The 19,087-nt window shown below is 34.4% G+C and overlaps 1 protein-coding gene across 4 annotated transcripts in view; it reads right to left on the bottom strand.

Moving 5' to 3' along the window:
• LOC306842961 (SH3 and multiple ankyrin repeat domains protein 3-like) overlaps positions 1-19,087 on the bottom strand; it is a 258,820-nt gene that overhangs the window by 122,091 nt on the left and 117,642 nt on the right. The gene's annotated exons all lie outside the window — the stretch shown is intronic.

Raw genomic sequence — 19,087 nt, 5'->3', positions numbered from 1 at the left:
ATGGATGGAGATGCTGACAATGTTGCCAACTTAGCGACTTTTCAAATCACTTTAGCAACTTTAGTTTTTTTTAAACCCCCTAGTGACCAATCTCCAATGTTTTTTTCCCCATTCCTGTTTTTTTATTTATTTTTGGCATATTTGTCACACTTAAAAGATTCAGATCAAACGCTTTTTAATATTACACAAACATAATGCAAATAAATACAAAATGCAGTTTTTTAAAATTATGATTTCCTTTATTAAGAGAAAAAAGCTGTCCAAACCTACCTGTATGGAGGACCAGGAGTGCCACTTAAAAATAAAATGAAGAATCAATTTATTGATTTAATAATTCAAACATAAAAACGTATATAAATAAATAATTTTTAAATGGACAAATTAATAGACATATTTAAAGATGTTTATTTAATTTGAGTTTTTAAATCGAGCTTAATGAAACAATACATTTAAAAAGTTGTTTTTTAATGTATAAATACATAGACAACTTTAAAACTCTTTTCATATTTTATAATTATTTAATTCATGTTTTAAAACGTAGATTACATTAGAACACTATTGAGTGTTTGTAATAACTTCTGACTGCGATCCAACGTGGATTTTTGTCAAATGATGAGGCAGAAATATGTTAGTAACATTCTAGAAGAATTTTATGTGGAAGATACACAGTTACAACTTCTATGGGGTGTAGAGAAAAAGTAATGTAACTAGTAGTGTAACTAATTAAGAAAATAAATAATTGCCAGAAAATAATAAGTAACAATATTACTTTTATTAATATAATATATTACATTATTTGAGTAACTAGCCCAACACTGCCTGCCACATCACCCTCTAGATGTAGCCTATAATGAGCAGCAATAAACTAGGCATACTTAGAATGTCATAGCCTACTTCTGTGGATATTTTGGTGACAGTAACTCAAAGTAGTGTAACGCATTACAATTCAGAGACAGTAATATTGTACCTAATTACTTTCAAAAGATAGCAACTAATATATAATGCATTACATTTTGGAAGTAATTTTACCAACACTGAATTTAATACAATATTTTTATTATTTAGCTATTCATTTTGCACTGAAACATGACTGTGATATTGACACACTTATTGCTGGATATATAGGCTATACACGCACATGCACACGCGTGCGCAGCAGTTTCAGCTTTCTCTGATGTAGAAGCATCAAAAGCTCCTAACTCATACAAAATTTAAGCCTATTATAAATGTTTACAAATTACAGTCTTGTGATAGCCTATAAATTGTTATTATAATGACAGTCCTGTGGTATATATAATATTATTTTGTTGAAATGTAGGTTTTAAAGTGAAAATATTACATGGAATTTATGTAGCCTAACTGGCCAGTGACAGGTGCTACAAACATCGACATCTACCGGAGATGCCGTGTGAAGTGCCTCTACGAGATGCCACAATCAGCTTTGTGCAGCATATCAGAAACTCATTTCTGTAGTAACTGAACATATACACACATACATACATATACACACAACATTTTCAGCGTTAGTTTTAGTTTTAGGTTCAATATTCGCCGGACATTCGCTTGACACTGTTCTATACAGCCGACAGTTCTACAAAAGATCTCACTACCACAATCAGTTTTAACAGTATGCAACCACTTTATATCGACATGAAAACATTTATTTCCTACGTGTATTGTAGCAGTAAATTTAAACTAGAGAAAGCTTTGAAGCACTATCACAGTAACCAACTGAGTAAAAACGTCCGATGTGTTTTAAATAAAACGATGTTTAACATTTAAATAGGACATTTAAATATAACACATTGGCAAGCTGTAAAGCTTGTATTACTATTGTTTTTACTATAGCCCTGCAAACATTACTTTGAATGAATTATTGAACTTACAAAGTACTGTGAGAAAGAGCAGAACTGTTTGCCTTTGGAAAATATTCAAACATAGACTAACTTTAATAACAAACTTTATGATAAATGCTTGCAAATGACAGTCCTGTGGTATATAATGTTATTTTGTTGAAATGTAGTTTTTAAAATAAAAAAGTATTACATCGAATTATGTAATTAGCCAGTGAAGAAAGTCCGTGCTGCTGGAGATGCAGCCAGAAGTGCCGCTGCGAGATGCCAATGCCGCATTTTTGCGCCAGCCCGATAACTGAGAGGAGACTTTCTATCGCAGAAATTAGCTAAAACTAACAAATCATCCACAATCCCTCTCCAAACAAGTTTAGATTCCCCTGACATTTTGCGTCGCTTGAATAATTTGTCCATTTAAAAATTATTTATTTATATACATTTTTATGTTTGAATTATTAAATCAATAAATTGATTCTTCATTGTATTTTTAAGTGGCACTCTTGGTCCTCCATATACCTGGCCCTATACATGAAAAGTTAATTGCCCCCTCCTGTTAAATCATGAAAGAACTGTGATTAACCACATTATTTTAGAAAGCGGAGTTAAATTTCACTAGCCAAACCCAAGCCTGATTACTACCAGACCTGTTGAATCAAGAAATCATTAAATAGAACCTGTCTGACAAAGTGAAGCATGCTTAAAGAGCAACACATCATGCCGCTATCTAAAGAAATTCAAGAACAGATGAGAAACAAAATAGTTGACATGTATCAGTCTGGAAAGGGTTATAAAGCAATTTCTAAGGCTTTGGGACTCCAGTGAACCACGGTCAGAGCTAGGGCTGGGCGATATATATAGCGAACGTGATTGTCATGAGCAGTGAAGCTGGTTCCGTGATTAGAGGGAAATCTCCATCACCTGTTTTCAAATGGAGTGGCATTTAATACACAGAGCCATAGATCACTGACAAACTATGCAATATCGCGTTCATTATCGAAGGTGATTCATCTGCAATAATGAACGCGATATTGCATAGCTTGTCAGTGATCTACGGCTCTGTGTATTAAATGCCGTGCCATTTGAAAACAGGTGATGGAGATTTACCGCTAATCATGGAACCGGCTTTAATGACGAGATGCGCATGATCATCGCATTCCACACAAAATCCACAAAGGGAGAAAACTTGTAACAGTGGTGAACCATCCCAGGAGTGGCTGGCCTACCAAAATGACTCCAAGAGCTCAAAGACGACTCATCCAGGAGGTCATAAAAGAACCCAGAACAACATCTAAAGAACTGCAGGCCTCACTTGCCTCAATTAAGGTCAGTGTTCATGATTCAACAATAAGAAAGACACTGGGCAAAAACGGCATCCAAGGAAGAGTTCCAAGACAAAAGCCACTGCTGACCAAAAAGAACACAAAGGCTCGTCTCACATTTGCCAAACAATATCTTAATTATCCCCAAGACTTCTGGGCAAATATTCTGTGGACTGATGAGACAAAAGTTGAACTTTCTGGAAGGTCCGTTATATCTGGCGTAAACCAACACAGCATTTCATAAAAAGAACATCATACCAACAGTCAAACATGGTGGTGGTAGTGTGATGGTCTGGGGCTGCTTTGCAGCTTCAGGACCAGGACGACTTGCCAAAATTGATGGAACCATGAATTCTGCACTCTACCAGAAAATCCTGAAGGAGAATGTCCAACCATCAGTTTGTGACTTCAAGCTCAAGCGCACTTAGGTTATGCAGCAGGACAATGATCCCAAACACACCAGTAAGTCCACCTCTGAATGGTATAACCACAAGGACAATTTAAATAACTTTACAGCTAATACACAAAAGATATTTGAAGAATGTTGGGGTTCATTGTACAGAAAACAAAGGACTGTACATGTCATGAATGTGGTTGTGAGTTACTGGCAAAACGCAAACAAAAAGTAATGTGAGAGGAAGCAGTGCCTCCACATCACTATGGCAGGCTGATTACTCTGTCAACATGACAATACCTGCCTACACTGTTCAAATCCGTTCCACAAATCAGGTCTGAATGGGTCAAACTAGTGGAAATGGTTGGAGTAAACAGAATAAACAACTCACAGACTCAGACAATGTCACTGTTTGTCACATCTGAATCTAAATAAACCTGAAATGATCATCTGTGATAGTCAGTTTTTATTGGCCTCTTAACTAATCATCCAAATAAAAGGTACCTATTAATAAGTTAAAAAACTGTTAGTAGTAACAAAAAACTACATAGTTATAATATTTGTAAACTGATTGAGACTTTGAAGTTGTTTTAAAAATAATATGTTAAGTTGGAAATAAAACAAAAATTGCTGTAGTATGTTTTACAAGAAATCATTTTTTCTCTAAAAAATGACATTTAATTTAAAGCTATTTTCCATTTCTTTATAATTATTTTCACCATTAATTTTTTTCTGTGCATTAATAATACTAAATAACAGTTAAATATTAACAACAAAAACACAGCATTACTACAATTATAATATTGAAGCAATATAACATTTAAAAACTTGTAATAAAATTTATTTTCGAAAAATTTTCTAAAAATAGCAAGCTAATTTAAACAACAACAAAAAAATGTAGTATTAAATTGTTGGTTTGGTGTTCGTAGTATAATGTAAATGCTACACCAGAGCTCAAAATGCTATTTAAGTGCAATAAATATATAAATAAGTCCAGTATATGCCACTGAGCACAACATATAGTATGACATTAATGTAGCTCTATCTTACCATCTCTAGTCTTGCAGCCTGTTACATAAAACCCTCAGAAGATCGAGGCTGGCCAAACACACACAAACAAACACACACACACACACATTCACACGTGCATACACACACACACACACACACACACACTCTCACTCTCTCTCTCACACCTGTCCCCTGCCAAAATCAAGTAAAAGGTGTGGGTTTCTCACCATGTGTGGCGTTAGCTGATCTCCTGCTTCTTCATCTACTCTGATGTGCTTCAAGTCATCACACCGCCCTGATTCCACCCCGGCACACTACCATCTGAGCATCTCCGTCTCTAACACACACACTCACACATGCTCTCCGCAGCTCCGCCTTTCCATGCGGTGAATATTAGAAACTCACTCTCTCTGTCCTCTCTCGCTCTCGGCCACTCAGGCTGTTGTTATGGAGATGGGATACAAAAGAATTGTTGGTAAAGAGAGAGACAGAGAGAAAGAGAGAGAGTTGTGTGTTTGTGTGTGAGTCGACCGTAAAATCTCTAGTGGTTATTTGATGCTCGTAATCTCATTGGATGGTGGAAAACCAAACAGCTTTTCTGCTATGAGAAGAACAAATCATAATATAATATTACAGCTCTCGGTTTCTCTCTGTCTTTCTCTTTTTTCCCCTCCACATACTGAATAATATTTCCACAGATTTTCAGCTAGAGTACTGCCTCGCTTGCACTGAAACCTGACTCAATTACATTAGCTGGATGGTTCATATCTTAACAGTAGTTGAACAATATTATGGATAATGAAAGTTACAAGTCTGCCAATGGTGCATGATGGGTTCGTATTTTACTAGCTGCATAAAAACCCAAGATGTTGCAATAGTTGTTTTACATCCACAACCATTCAAAAGTTTGGAGTCAGTAATATTTTCTGGAAACAATCAAGGATGTAATAAATAAAAGTGACAGTAAAAATATTTATAATGTTGCAAAAGATCTCTATTTCAAACAAATGCTGTTCTTTTGAATGGTTTTAAATGCTGATAATAATAGGAAATGTTTCATGTTTCATGATCAAATCAGCATATTAGAATGATATCTGAAGTATCATGTGACACTGAACGCTGGAGTAATGATGCTGAAAATTCAGCTTTGCATCAAAGAAATAAATTACATTTTAAAATGTAATAACATGGAACTTGCTTATTACTATTAAAACTTGCTTATTACTATTAGCATTCATATTAATATCATATTAGCTGTTTATTATTACTTATAAAGCACATATTGATGCCTTATTCTGCGTGACCATATTTTAGATCTCTTAAGGACTACCTTACTATCTATTAATAACCAGCAAATTATGAGTTTATTGAGGCAAATTTGAGAATTGGCCCTCAAACTAAAGTGTTACTGAAAAAAATAAAGTTGCCTTGGCAAAATGACACCTAAAAACTCAAGTAATATACAAATAATAAATACATACATAATTATTATTTGTGGTTAACGCTGTTGATTGAGCTTAAACTTCATACACATGTGAGACCCTGGACCACAAAACCAGTCATAAGGGTCAATTTTTCAAAATTTAGATTTATACATAATCTGAAAGTTGAATAAATAAGCTTCCAATTGATGTATGGTGTGTTATGATAGGACAATATTTGGCCGAGATACAACTATTTAAAAATCTGGAATCTGGGTGCAAAACAAATCTAAATATTGAGAAAATCACCTTTAAAGTTGTCCAAATTAAGTTCTTAGCAATTCATATTACTAATCAAAAATTAAGTTTTGATATATTTACAGTAGAACATTTACAAAATATCTTAATGGAACATGATCTTTACTTAATATCCTAATTATTTTTGGCATAAAAGAAAAATCTATAATTTTGACCCATACAGTGTATTTTTGGCTATTGCTACAAATATACCCCAGCGACTTAAGACTGGTTTTGTGCTCCAGGGTCACGTATGGCCGAGTACAGAGTGTGTAGTGTGTATTTACTGTGTGTAGTATCACATCATTTGGGACAAAACTATTGAAGTCAGATGCTTGCGGCGGGTGATGCAAGTTCTGGTCTGCATCGTGTACCAATTTCAGTTCCCTCTCTTTCTCTCTGAATTAATCACATAATTAGTGTAAATCACGGAGGTCATACATTAAAAGTTTTTTCTTTTTTAATCAAGTCTATTTATGAAATGATATATTGATACATATCCAGCATGCAGTCAAGCAGTTGTCTCTGGAGAGCTCTTGGTCAGTCTGAAACAGATGTGACATATATAGGCCATCTACAGCTCAGAGAAAGAGAGCCTGAAACAAACACATACACCTTCACAGCCGCTCGGTTGCATCAACGAAGCATTTCCTGCATTATGTAGATGAATATTGTCGAGTGTAACACAATGAAATGACGAAATACATCAGACTGGAATCTGTAATACAACAGCAGCCCTCAAGTAAAGCGCAGAGAACATTTTTTACAAGCAAAACTGCAAAATCAATGAACGTTTCAAGACTGCAAAATGAACCTATTGCTTAACATTTCAGGACAATTAAAGCACAAACAAATATCAAAGTGATTGCAGCTGCAGTGGAAACGAGAAAGGGGGCATCTTTTTATTCTCGAGTGCTCCAAACTCAAATTCCCATCATGTATCTTTTTCATTGCCTAAATCGACATTATTGTCTCCGAAAACAATCAACTTAGTTGTTCTGAATCAGTCGTGCGGGGTTTTTTGCCAATGCAACCAGACACAATTAACTGTATTGGTATAATTAAACCAACTGCTATCTAACCTACAAGTCAATTACATTTAATAAAAAACAACAAAAACAAGACCATATAAGAACATTAATGCAATGCTTTTGTTTGGATCATTTTCCAATGTTGTATGCCCATCTATATGGCTGTATCTGTGCAGATACTGGACTGTTCTGACACTGTTTTTTTGGACTGGATGGAAGCTTAGAGATGATCTCCAGATGTGAGGATCACCATCCAAGCCATGGCACCATTTCAAAACGGGGATCTCACTCATTCAGGCTTTACAATGCCAGGCCACATGCTGGCATTCTGAGCATGTGTACGGCACCGTCCCTTAGGCAGGAGCAGATGAACTCAGAATTCAGATCTAAAGAGAACGCAGGACTGTGAGTAATATGAGAGAGACTGCTGCTGACAACCATGTGAGGGCTTTCTATGACTGCTTCAACCACTGCTAAAGAAGACAGCAATAAGATATTCATACACAGATAATGTAAGATTTAATTCAAGATTTAGTTCAGCCGAATATTCAATAGCATAAAAACATTTGGGTTCTGCAAGAATTTTAATGGTTTTGAAAGAAGTCTCGTGTCCACCAAGGCTGCATTTATTTGTTCAGAAAAACAGTAATATTGTGACATCTTATTACAATTTAAAATAGTTGTTTTCTATTTGAATATATTTTAAAATGTAATTTATTTCTATGATGCAATGCTGAATATTCATGCATCATTACTCCAGTCTTAAGTGTCACACGATCCTTCAGAAATGATTCTAATATGCTGATTTACTGCTCAAGAAACATTAATTACAAACTAATTTTTAAAAAATATTTTCACATTAAGAACTTTTTAAATTCCTAAGAACAATATTGCCTTCACAATATTCCCTATACAGTGAAAAATGGTGTATAAGAAAATATTTTTTGCTGAACCTATAATGTACAACTTCGAACGATAGAAGATCCTTTATTCTGAGTCTCCTGAGTCTCAGACTTCCAAGTCAGTTTCTACTTATGAGGAAATCATTATAATGTGATGCATGTTCCGGATATTTAAAGACAGAATAAATTAGATGTGTTTTGATATTTTAATATTTATTTTCTCTTTTGTACTTTCCAACAAAAAATTACAAGTGGTTTAGCACTAGTGCAACAAAATAAAGAGCCAAGCAATTTTGGCAAGCAATATTGCTATTCTTCATCAACAGTACACATAATGTACTAAACAAAACTGTACAGTCAACATCCAAAATTACAGCTCATTATGATGAACAACAATTTGCTTCTGCCATTATTCATAGTTCACAACAACTCAACTTGGAAAAATTGAGTTTCAACAGTGGAATAAGGTGATGCCGCTAATGCATGTTCAATGAAATATAATAATTCCAACGCCTTTTTTTATATAAAGTAAAAAAAAAAAAAAAAAAAAAAAGTTATATATATATATAGATAATCAATAGCTAATGCAGTATCCTGTGTCTAGCTTATTGCCTAGTTAGTTACAACTCTTAACTCAATTTTATGAGTCAATTAGGTGACATATGAGAAATTAACTGTGACAAGACTCCACAATATACAGCATTTACTCGTCAGGACACATGACTGTCAACACACATGCAAATGGCATGATGAGATGACTAACTTCTATGATATAATTATACTAAACAGATGCGTAAGTAGACATAGAACACAAAATTCACTCTATGAAATATCAACAATAAAACCAGAACCTCACGTCACACTTCAAGGATTTTGCATATTAACACAAGGAAGAGCAATTAAACTGTTTATCTGTAATTGTATGTTGAAAAATAATTGCAAATGGAAGAACTTGCGTTTAACCTGATCATCTCAAGGGAAGCCATTAGTCAAGAAATCTGAGCGAAATATGTTGATGCCAAAAGCGAAGGGACAAACCAGCAGCAGATATTAAATGAAAGGCAATTAAATCTCATTGGCTTTCAAGAAACAATTTGAACATCTGGAGCTTCCAGAGTCACGCCAAATGTTTGCGCCAAAGATAGTGGAAGACCACACTTGTGTAGAAATACATTACATTTTGTTTAACCTGACCACAGAAATAGAATAAGGCTATAAAATGACAATTTGCATGAAAATGGGCAGGGCTTAGGACTTTGAACACTGTCTTTATCTCACATTTTTTCATGAAGTTGAACTAAAAGGAATATACCACTGAATAATGGTTTCAGAAAATACGGCAGATTCATTCCAAATCTCATTTTCTACAGTACAAATTCATAAATGAATGAGATTTTTATTTATAAAACACAAACCTGACTGATGCGCTCAGTTGCGCCCCCTGCAGTTAAAAGCAACCAATAATTATTAATAAACAACATTTTGCTGTCCAGTGAACCTGAAACTGCTCCTCTCTTGGTTCTTTTCAAACCAATATCTGCTTTTCAAAATCTCCCAGAAAATCCAGGGCAAAAAGTGAAAATTGACACTGAAAGGGCCATCCCAAAACATAAATGACTGCATTGACATCGCTAGTCAGTGAACACTCATCTCCAACAGCGCATTAGTGCATAACACTATGAATGCAAGTTATGCCTGAGCGTACAGATGTAGTTCCCTTCCCCCAGAGCCCGGCTGGGTTGTACTTTGCATACCACTGAATCTGGGTTAGGGCAGTGTCAGTGCCCGCAGGGCGATTTTTGCCACACCACTAAACTAAGTGACCCACACAGAGTGGGGCCGCAACCACTCTGGTCAAAGAAGTCATATTCACAGCTACACTCCCTCTATACAAACCCTTCTATCACAGGAAAAGAGGCCGCTTTAAGGCAGAGGTCTACTGTATATTATTTAAGAGCCTAACCCACCGTTTTGGGGTTTATATGCGTGTCAGTATGAAATATGCAGGAACATGATAGAGCCATACATGATAGAGAAGAAGTGATAGAACAGGGAAAACGGATGAGAGGGATCATGACGAGAAGGATGGAAAGGACAGGAAAAGCACAGAACAAGGATAGAAAATTTCAAAAGGAACTGCATTTATTTGAAATAGAATTTTTTGTAACAATGTAAAAGTCTTTACTGTCACATTTGATCAATTTAATGCATCCTTGTGGAACAGAAGTACTAAAGTAATAGTTCACCCAAAAATGATCATTTGTTCCCTCATGCCATCCAAGATGTAGCTGAGGTTGTTTCTTCATCAGAACATATTAGAAAAAATAGCATTAAATCACTTGCTCATCAATGGATTCTCCATAGTGAATGGGTGCCGTCAGAATGAGGATTACAAACAGCTAATTAAAACATCACAATAATCCTTTTAAGCAAATAACGCCTTTTAAAGTGAAAAACAACTGTCGATTAATGCCAAGATAATAGTCCATAATCCAAAATAATGCTTCCTCCAGTGAATAAGTCCATTCCCTGTTATCCTTTCACATTCACCAATATATTTATTTAGAAATGTTTCGGACTGTTTTTGCTGTAAACAGTGTTTTTGCTTGATCTGTGATGAGACAACTGACGGCTCTCATCCACAGGTGAGCAAGTGATGCAATGTTACATTTCTCCAAACCTGTTCCAATAAAGAAACAAACTCATCTACATCTTGAATGCACTGAGGGTGAGTAAATAATCAGCAATTGTTTATTTTTAGGTGGACAATTTCTTACTTCTTACTTTTGAACAGTAGTGTATATGATGAAATGCAATCACGTGCATGACATCCACAATTTCTGAAAAAGCACTGACCTTGTAGACAAAAGTGCTAATACACCACACCAAATTACCTGAATAATTCAGTGAATTTACATGGTCTAATGCATGTAAGGTCATATATGTATTACAAAGAGTTTAGAGACGCAGTTTGAATGTGTATGTAATTAAGTTCAGAGCCAGATGCATAAATAACAAATTACATATTAACTCCTGTGATGGGATGCATTGGTAGTATTAGGGCTGGCTGTGTGTGTGTGTGTGTGTGTGTGTGTGTGTGTGAACTACACGCATATGCACAGACATTCCTGATTCATGACCATAATTTAGCTCCTCTTAATTTTCAAAAGATGAGTTGTGTTGCTAGGGTTACCTAACGGCAACACATCACTCACCTTAACAGCTCATGTTCTACTGCTATAATGAGCTTTACACTCACTGAGTCTCTCAAACGTTCACGTCACTATCTGAAACGGGAACATTTTCCATTCCATAACCCTAACAGGTGCATTTTTACAATTAAACAGTATATTTATCATTTTAAAAAGGATGTATTAAATTTAGTGCTGTCAAACAATTAATCGCGATTAATCGCATCCAAAATAAAAGTTGTTTACATAATATATGAGTGTGTACTGTGTATATTTATTATGTATATATAAATACAAACACATGCATGTATATATTTAAGAAAAATATGTTATGTTTATATATGAAATATATATATATATATATATATATATATATATATATATATATATATATATATATATATATATATATAATATAATAATATAAATATATCAATGTATAAAAATTTAAATATTTAAAAAATATATACCAGATGTGTGTATTTACATAATAAATAAACACAGTATGCATTCATATATTATGTAAACAAAAACTTTTATTTTGAATGCGATTAATCGTTTGACAGCACTAATTAAATTATTATTGCATTAAAAACTAAAAAACTAAAAGGATGTATTAAAATTGTTCAAAAGACATTTATAATGTAACAAAAATATTTCAAATAAGTGCTGTTCTTTTGAACTTTATATTCAATATCTATATCACAATATCTAAAAATATATATAATATATAACAGATATTAAAATATCTGAAAAAAGATAGATATCATCGTTTCCACAAAATCATGAAGCAGCATGATAAAAAAAATGATAATAATAATAAAAGCTTCTTGAGCAACAAATCAGCATATCATCATGTGACACTGAAGCTTGGAGTAATGATGCTGAAAATTCAGATTTGCATCACAGGAATACATTACATTTCAAAATATATTAAAATTACAAAAAAAAAAAAGTTATTTTATATTGTAATAATATTTTTGATCAAATAAATGCAGCCTTGGTGAGCATGAGATACTTTTTTCAAATGCGTATCGACCCCAAACGTTTTAACGGTAGGCTACATACTAATATATATATATATATATATATATATATATATATATGTCACGGTGCACACAGCAGGGAGGAACTAGGAACACGCAGACGAGGAGTAAACTCAAATGAACAGTCTTTAATGTAGACATCAAGGCAAGGCAGGGCAGGGCAAGACAAGGCAAGGTAAACACAGACAGGAACACCGGGGAGTAACGAGTAGCCCAGGCGACACGAAACTGAACAGGCAGGAACTTAAATACACAGGTTAATTACACAAACACAGCTGGAACAGAATTAACTAATAATCACATTAAACAAGGACAGGAAACCAACCAAATAAGGAAACATGAGGCAGGAACACATGACACACATGACAGAGGACTGACAATATATATATTTATGTGTTTATACATATATGTATATACATACATATACATACATGTGTTTACCAAATGAGTTGTGTGAACTCTTTTCTGTGCACTCAAGAAAACAAATATGCAGTAATTGAGACCAATTTTTAGTTCCCTCAAATGTGCATTACCTTTTCAAAAAATACAATCTAGGCCACATTGATGGTCAAAGATGCCAGTTTCACAAAATATATATATTTTTTCATCAGTGAAAACAATTACATACATGCACACACACACACACACACACAGAGTAGGAGTAAAACAGCCCCATTCAAATCCACATGAACCCTGCATACTTCACGTGATGCTGTCACAGAAGCCATTGTCATGAGCGGTTTTCTCTTTGTCTGCCTCTGTTAGTCATTTGACATAGCGCTGCATACTGTCATGTGCTGACACACACACAGAGTTATGCAAACAGCCTAGAAGATAAATGTTTCAGCTGAATCAAGCAATTCAATTGCAGTGGAGGTTTGAGTATAAAATATAAAACAGAAAAGGACAGAAAGAACTTGGTATTTTCCTTCTTGACAACAAAGCTTGATAACACTACATTAGCATTTACATGCATTCATTTAGTAGACACTTGTATCCAAAGAGCATAAGCAATTTATCACAGAGCCAACAATATTCATAATGTACAATACAAGTTTTATTAGCACGCTAGTTTAGCTTTCTAAGACACTATGTGAGAATATATAATCAGAAACCTAAAAACCCTGAATAGTTTGAGTCTCTTGGATCATTAAAGGCTAATCTTGCTCAAATTATATTAAAGCGATAATTCACCTGCAAATGAAAATTGTTTCCTTCTTGTATGGAACAAAAAGGAGACGTTTTGAATTGCTTCTCTCAATACACTGAAGACATAGTGACCAGTCAATCCTCAGGAAAAGACCAAACACACACACACACACACACACACACACACACAAACAAAAAAACAGGGAAAAACAGAAGTAGTTCATTTGAGCTATGCACAATATTCAAAGTCTTCTGAAGCCATATGTACTTTGTGTGAGAAACACTAAAATTTATGAGAATTTATTCGCTAGAAGCGCAGCTGCAGCTCTCAAATATTTTTAGAGTTATTATAGGTAATTAAAACCACAAAAAAATAGTTTTTAATTAAATTAAATGTTAACAGAAAAAAAAGAAAAACATGTCTTGCTAAATGCTAAAGAATGTTCAACTTAAAAATGAAAATAGGAATTAATAAATAAAAATAATTAATTAAAATGACAAGCACAAAAACAATTACTAAAACTTTAATTTGAAAATGAAAAGTACAAAAATAAAAACTAATTTAAAATATTCAAAAAATAACTAATATAGTAACTCAATTATACTAAAATAACACTGACTTGCATATTCAATCATGGTACCAGACACATTATGAGAGCACATTATGAAAACATTTATCCTTTTTGAGTAAATGATGACAAATTATAGTGTGAACTATCCCTTTAAACACTCCAGAACAGCAGCCTGAACCAAAACAACAGATATTAAGAGTGAGACTGCTTGACTTGTGAAGCAGATACACTTAAACACACACGGCTAAACCTCACACAATAATGAAACTTAATCTGCTACGACTGCTATCTGTAATTAAAGCACTGGAGCTGAAACACCTCTATGACACTATCAGCTGTGTTTTCACATCCCTCTTGATGTCTAGTCTGAAGTCAGAGTTGTTATTTTCAGAACTGGTGCATATTTTCTTAATTTTCATAAATTTCATAATTTTCTAAAGCGTGCTCCAATAATCTGTTTTATTTACAGCTTTTCATCCCCCACCTATTAACATTCACAATTATGCATTTTGCAGACACTTTTATCCAAAGTGACTCACATTGCACTTCTTTATTAAAACAGAATTACTTCACCAATGGATGCTCTGCAGTGAATGGGTGCCGTCAGAATGAAAGTCCAAACAGCTGATAAAAACATCACAATAATCAAAACCACTCCAGTCCATCAGTTAACATCTTCTAAAGTGAAAAGCTGTATGTTGTAATAAACAAACTAATAATTAAGCCATTTTTATCTTCAAACCTTTGTTTAAATACCAGTCCTCTTTCCATAAAATAGCTTTCTCCAGTGAAAAATTTCTCAACCTGAATCAGTTTTATTATGGATTAAGGACCAGAAGTGATGGTTTGAACTTAAAAACTACTTAAGGAAGGTTTTGACTCTTACAAAAATACAGCTTTTCACTTTAGAAGATGTTAACTGATGGACTGGAGTCGTGTGGACTACTTGTAGGTTATTGTGATGTTTTTATCAGCTGTTTGAACTCTCATTCTGACGGCACCCATTCACTGCAGAGGATCCATTGGTGAGCAAGTGTTGTAATGCTAAATGCCTCCAAATCTGTTCTGATGAAGAAACAAACTCATCTTCATCTTGAATGGCCTGAGGGTGAGTAAAGTTTTGGCATTTATTTTTTTCTACTGCTGTAATATATTACAGGAGGTTTCAATTACGACTACATTACCCATAGTGCAACACGTGCTTATTCATTCCCGACTCAGCAAAAGGAAAGGAATTCATGTCATTTCAGAACGGCAATAGGGGTGGTCAAAACCCAACCAATAATCTGGTAATTCAAAGTTATGTATGGCTCAAAACACTGTGTTTGTTATACTGTCTGAGTTAAAGGTGATAAATATGTTTGATGACTGGGGTTCCACAGGTTTACAGTGTAACGACAATGAAAGCAGGGCTGTGTAAACAGGGTCTGTTTATTCTCTCAGGCGTGGCATTGATGTGATTTATAAATATGAACTTATTCGCTGCAGTCATAAAGCTGAGCGCAGTCACTCCACATACTGCTGACTTCAGCTTTCAATATACACAAACACATGAATATTGTGTGTGCGCGTGTGAGAGAGTGAATTAATACGGTTTGTGAATCCGTGTTTGTGTGTGTGTGTGTGTGTGTGTGTGTGTAAAGAATGCGATGAATGCCTTCCATCATCAAATCACGGACAGACCAACAGAAAGAGAAAGCCTGAGTCAGCATTGCCATCCATGTGCCTCTGACAGCCCCAACCAATGGAACATGGCACAGCCCAAAATACACCACACACTCCCACAATACACTCGCTTTTACTCAAAATATATCCAACACATCTCATAAAACTCCCCACACTTCTCATAACATATCAACTTAATCAATATATACCCAACACAGTCCATAACATAGCCTACGCCTCCCATAAACATCATCCAACCAATACATATTGAGCACTGTCCGTAATATTTCCCACATTTCCCATTATATGCTTCACCTTAACTAATATCATTAAAAAAAAGTTAGTAACATTTTCTTAAAAAATGCATTAATATTCAGCAAGGATGCATTAAATTGATCAAAAGTGACTGTAAAGACATTTATAATAAAAACTAATAACATTAAAAATTTAAAATACAATGCTGTTATGAGCTTTCTATTAATCAAAGAAAAGAAACGCTTCTTGAGCATCAAATCAGCATATTAGAGTGATTCCTGAAGGATCATGTGACACTGGAGACTGGAGTGATGATGCTGAAAATTCAGCTTTGCATCACAGCAACATATTACATCTTAAAATATATTCAAATTGAAAACATTTATTTTAAATTGTAATAATATTTCACAAAATTACATGAGACTTTTTTCAGAAACATATTTAAAAATCGTACTGTCCTCAAACTTTTAAAAAGTGAAAAAGTGCATCCAACATTGTCCATTATATTCCCAATAATTCTCAAAATATATAATGCAATATACTTCATCTGTATATCCATTCCATTACATTAGACCACCACATAAATACACTATTTTATAGGCATTATTACCATCTGATGTATCTAATCAAATTACTGCCATACTAAAATGATATTTACATTTACATGTAGTCATTTAGCAGACGCTTTTATCCAAAGCGATTAAACAAATGAGGACAATGGAAGCAAACTAAATCAACAAAAGAGCAATGATATGCAAGTGCTATAACAAGTCTCAGTTAGCCTAACACAGTACACGCAGCAAGTTCTCTTTTTTAAATTATATAATGAATACAAAGAAAACAGATAGAACAGAAAAGAATAGAGCAAGCTAGTGTTAGAAGCCTTTTTTGCTTTTGATAATTGTATAATAAATAAAAAGAAAACAAATAGATACATTACAAAAAGATTAGAAAAGCTATGTCTAAAAGGCAAGTCTTTTTTAAAGAATAGAATTAAAATAAAGAGTGCTAGAGTTAGAGGGTCAAATAAAGATGGAAGAGATGTGTTTTTAGGCGATTCTTGAAGATGGCTAAGGACTCGGCTGCTCTGATTGAGTTGGGCAGGTCATTCAACCAGGAGGGATATAGAAAAAGATATTTATTTTATGAACTCCCTACATGCTCCCTTAATTTTACAATTAGCCTCTATATCCAACACAATCCAAAATATTCCATACTTTCTCATTTAGTTATATACTTTACTTTGCCTAATGTTTATCCAACACAAATTTCCACACGTTTTATAAATTACAGAATTACACTTTCCCCATATTATATTTATTATGACTGTTAATGAACCACAAAGGCACATCATAAGATTCATTATATATACATATGGATATGTAATCCATATCATAATCTATGAATTCCATTATAAATATCCATTATGCGTCTAATAAATTACTTTCCACAGTATTCATAATCATAAATCTAATGACCCATGTCAGACAATCCATCCTACAGAACGCATTTGCTTCCTAGAAATAACATGAATATATATATATCTAGCAAAATGCACAATACTGCACACACATTTCCTATTGTAAACTCATTTTACCCATCTAACGTGACCTTAAATGTACTCTCACTGTGAACATATAACACAGCCCATAACACCTCATATTTCTTAATATAGTCTGCAGAGCTCATAATATATCCAAAAATGGAAACACAGCACATTAACATTCCCATCAATGCTCATAAAACACCCATCACTGCCGGCACATTCCATAACAGTCCATCCCAAATCTGCTAACACATCTGATGGCATCCAAAAAACACCCAAGTCTTCCCACGATGCATTCAGCACTGCTCATAATGCATGTCATTTGGTCTAATGGCGCATAATGAAACCCATAGCCGGCACACTGGTGTTAACGTGACATGTAAATGGCATATGTGCTGTCCGTTACACTGACCGAGAGATTGGCAGGCCGGCGGTCAGATGTCAGTTCCCTATCCCACAGTGAGTTAGTGTTGAGTTATTGCTCTGCTTTCCAGCACTTCACGCCTGACAGACGGCTCCTTGAGAGATCCATTTGTCTTAATGGGACTTCAGGAGCGAGTCCTCTTGATAACAAAAAATGGTGACAAACTTACAATCTCTCTCTCTGACTCCACATAATCTGTCTCTCTGTCCACAGGTGAGAAGAAGAGTAGTTTAAACTCTCATAGGTGCAGTTTATGGATGAACAACTGGCCCATTAACCTCTGACTGGTGCACAGTGAAAGAAAGATGGTGCTCTTATGTATCGGTTTTCAATTCAATAAGCGATGACAGGACTGACATATAAAGGGCGTTTAACGGTCACCTAAAAATGAATATTTTGTCATTATTTACTCACCCTTGTGTTGTTCCAAACCTCTTTGATTTTCTTTCTTCTGTGAAATACAAAAGTACTGATTACCATTTTCAATGGGAGCTGGTTTTAAACTTCAAAAAAGGCCATAAAAGTATCATAAAACTAGCCCATACACTTCGCACACGGTATTCAAATTCTTTCAGTCTATCATAACATTAAGTAAAACACGTCAAACGTGCAAAAAGTTCCTAATTGAGTTTTATACATCAGTTCTTGTAGTCTGAAAAAGAGAAAAAGACAGATAACCTTTGTATGTGATGTATTTGTGGTGGAAGATATATGAGCAGCCATAAGGAAAAAAACCCATCCTTATACTGTATGTTATGGTGGTCTGATTTTAGGTAGCAGCATGCATGCTCTTTAAAAATGTATCTTGTACATCATGCCTGCTGTTTTGATGTCATATTAACATTATAAAACAATTCCAGCTGTGTGACGGTTACAATTGCATTGTGCATCAAAAGTGACTTGCATTAAAGTAAACAGAAAGAAAAAAATGGAATACATGTTGTGCTCACTGTATCATATCCATCTGTTCCACAAAATGGACAGACATATGAGCAGTCTGAGGAGACTGGA

Source organism: Barbus barbus (assembly GCF_936440315.1).
Source record: "Barbus barbus genome assembly, chromosome: 23".
Taxonomy (NCBI): Eukaryota; Metazoa; Chordata; class Actinopteri; order Cypriniformes; family Cyprinidae; genus Barbus; species Barbus barbus.
The sequence above is the reverse complement of the archived record's forward strand: the minus strand, read 5'-3'. Positions and strand labels throughout refer to the sequence as shown.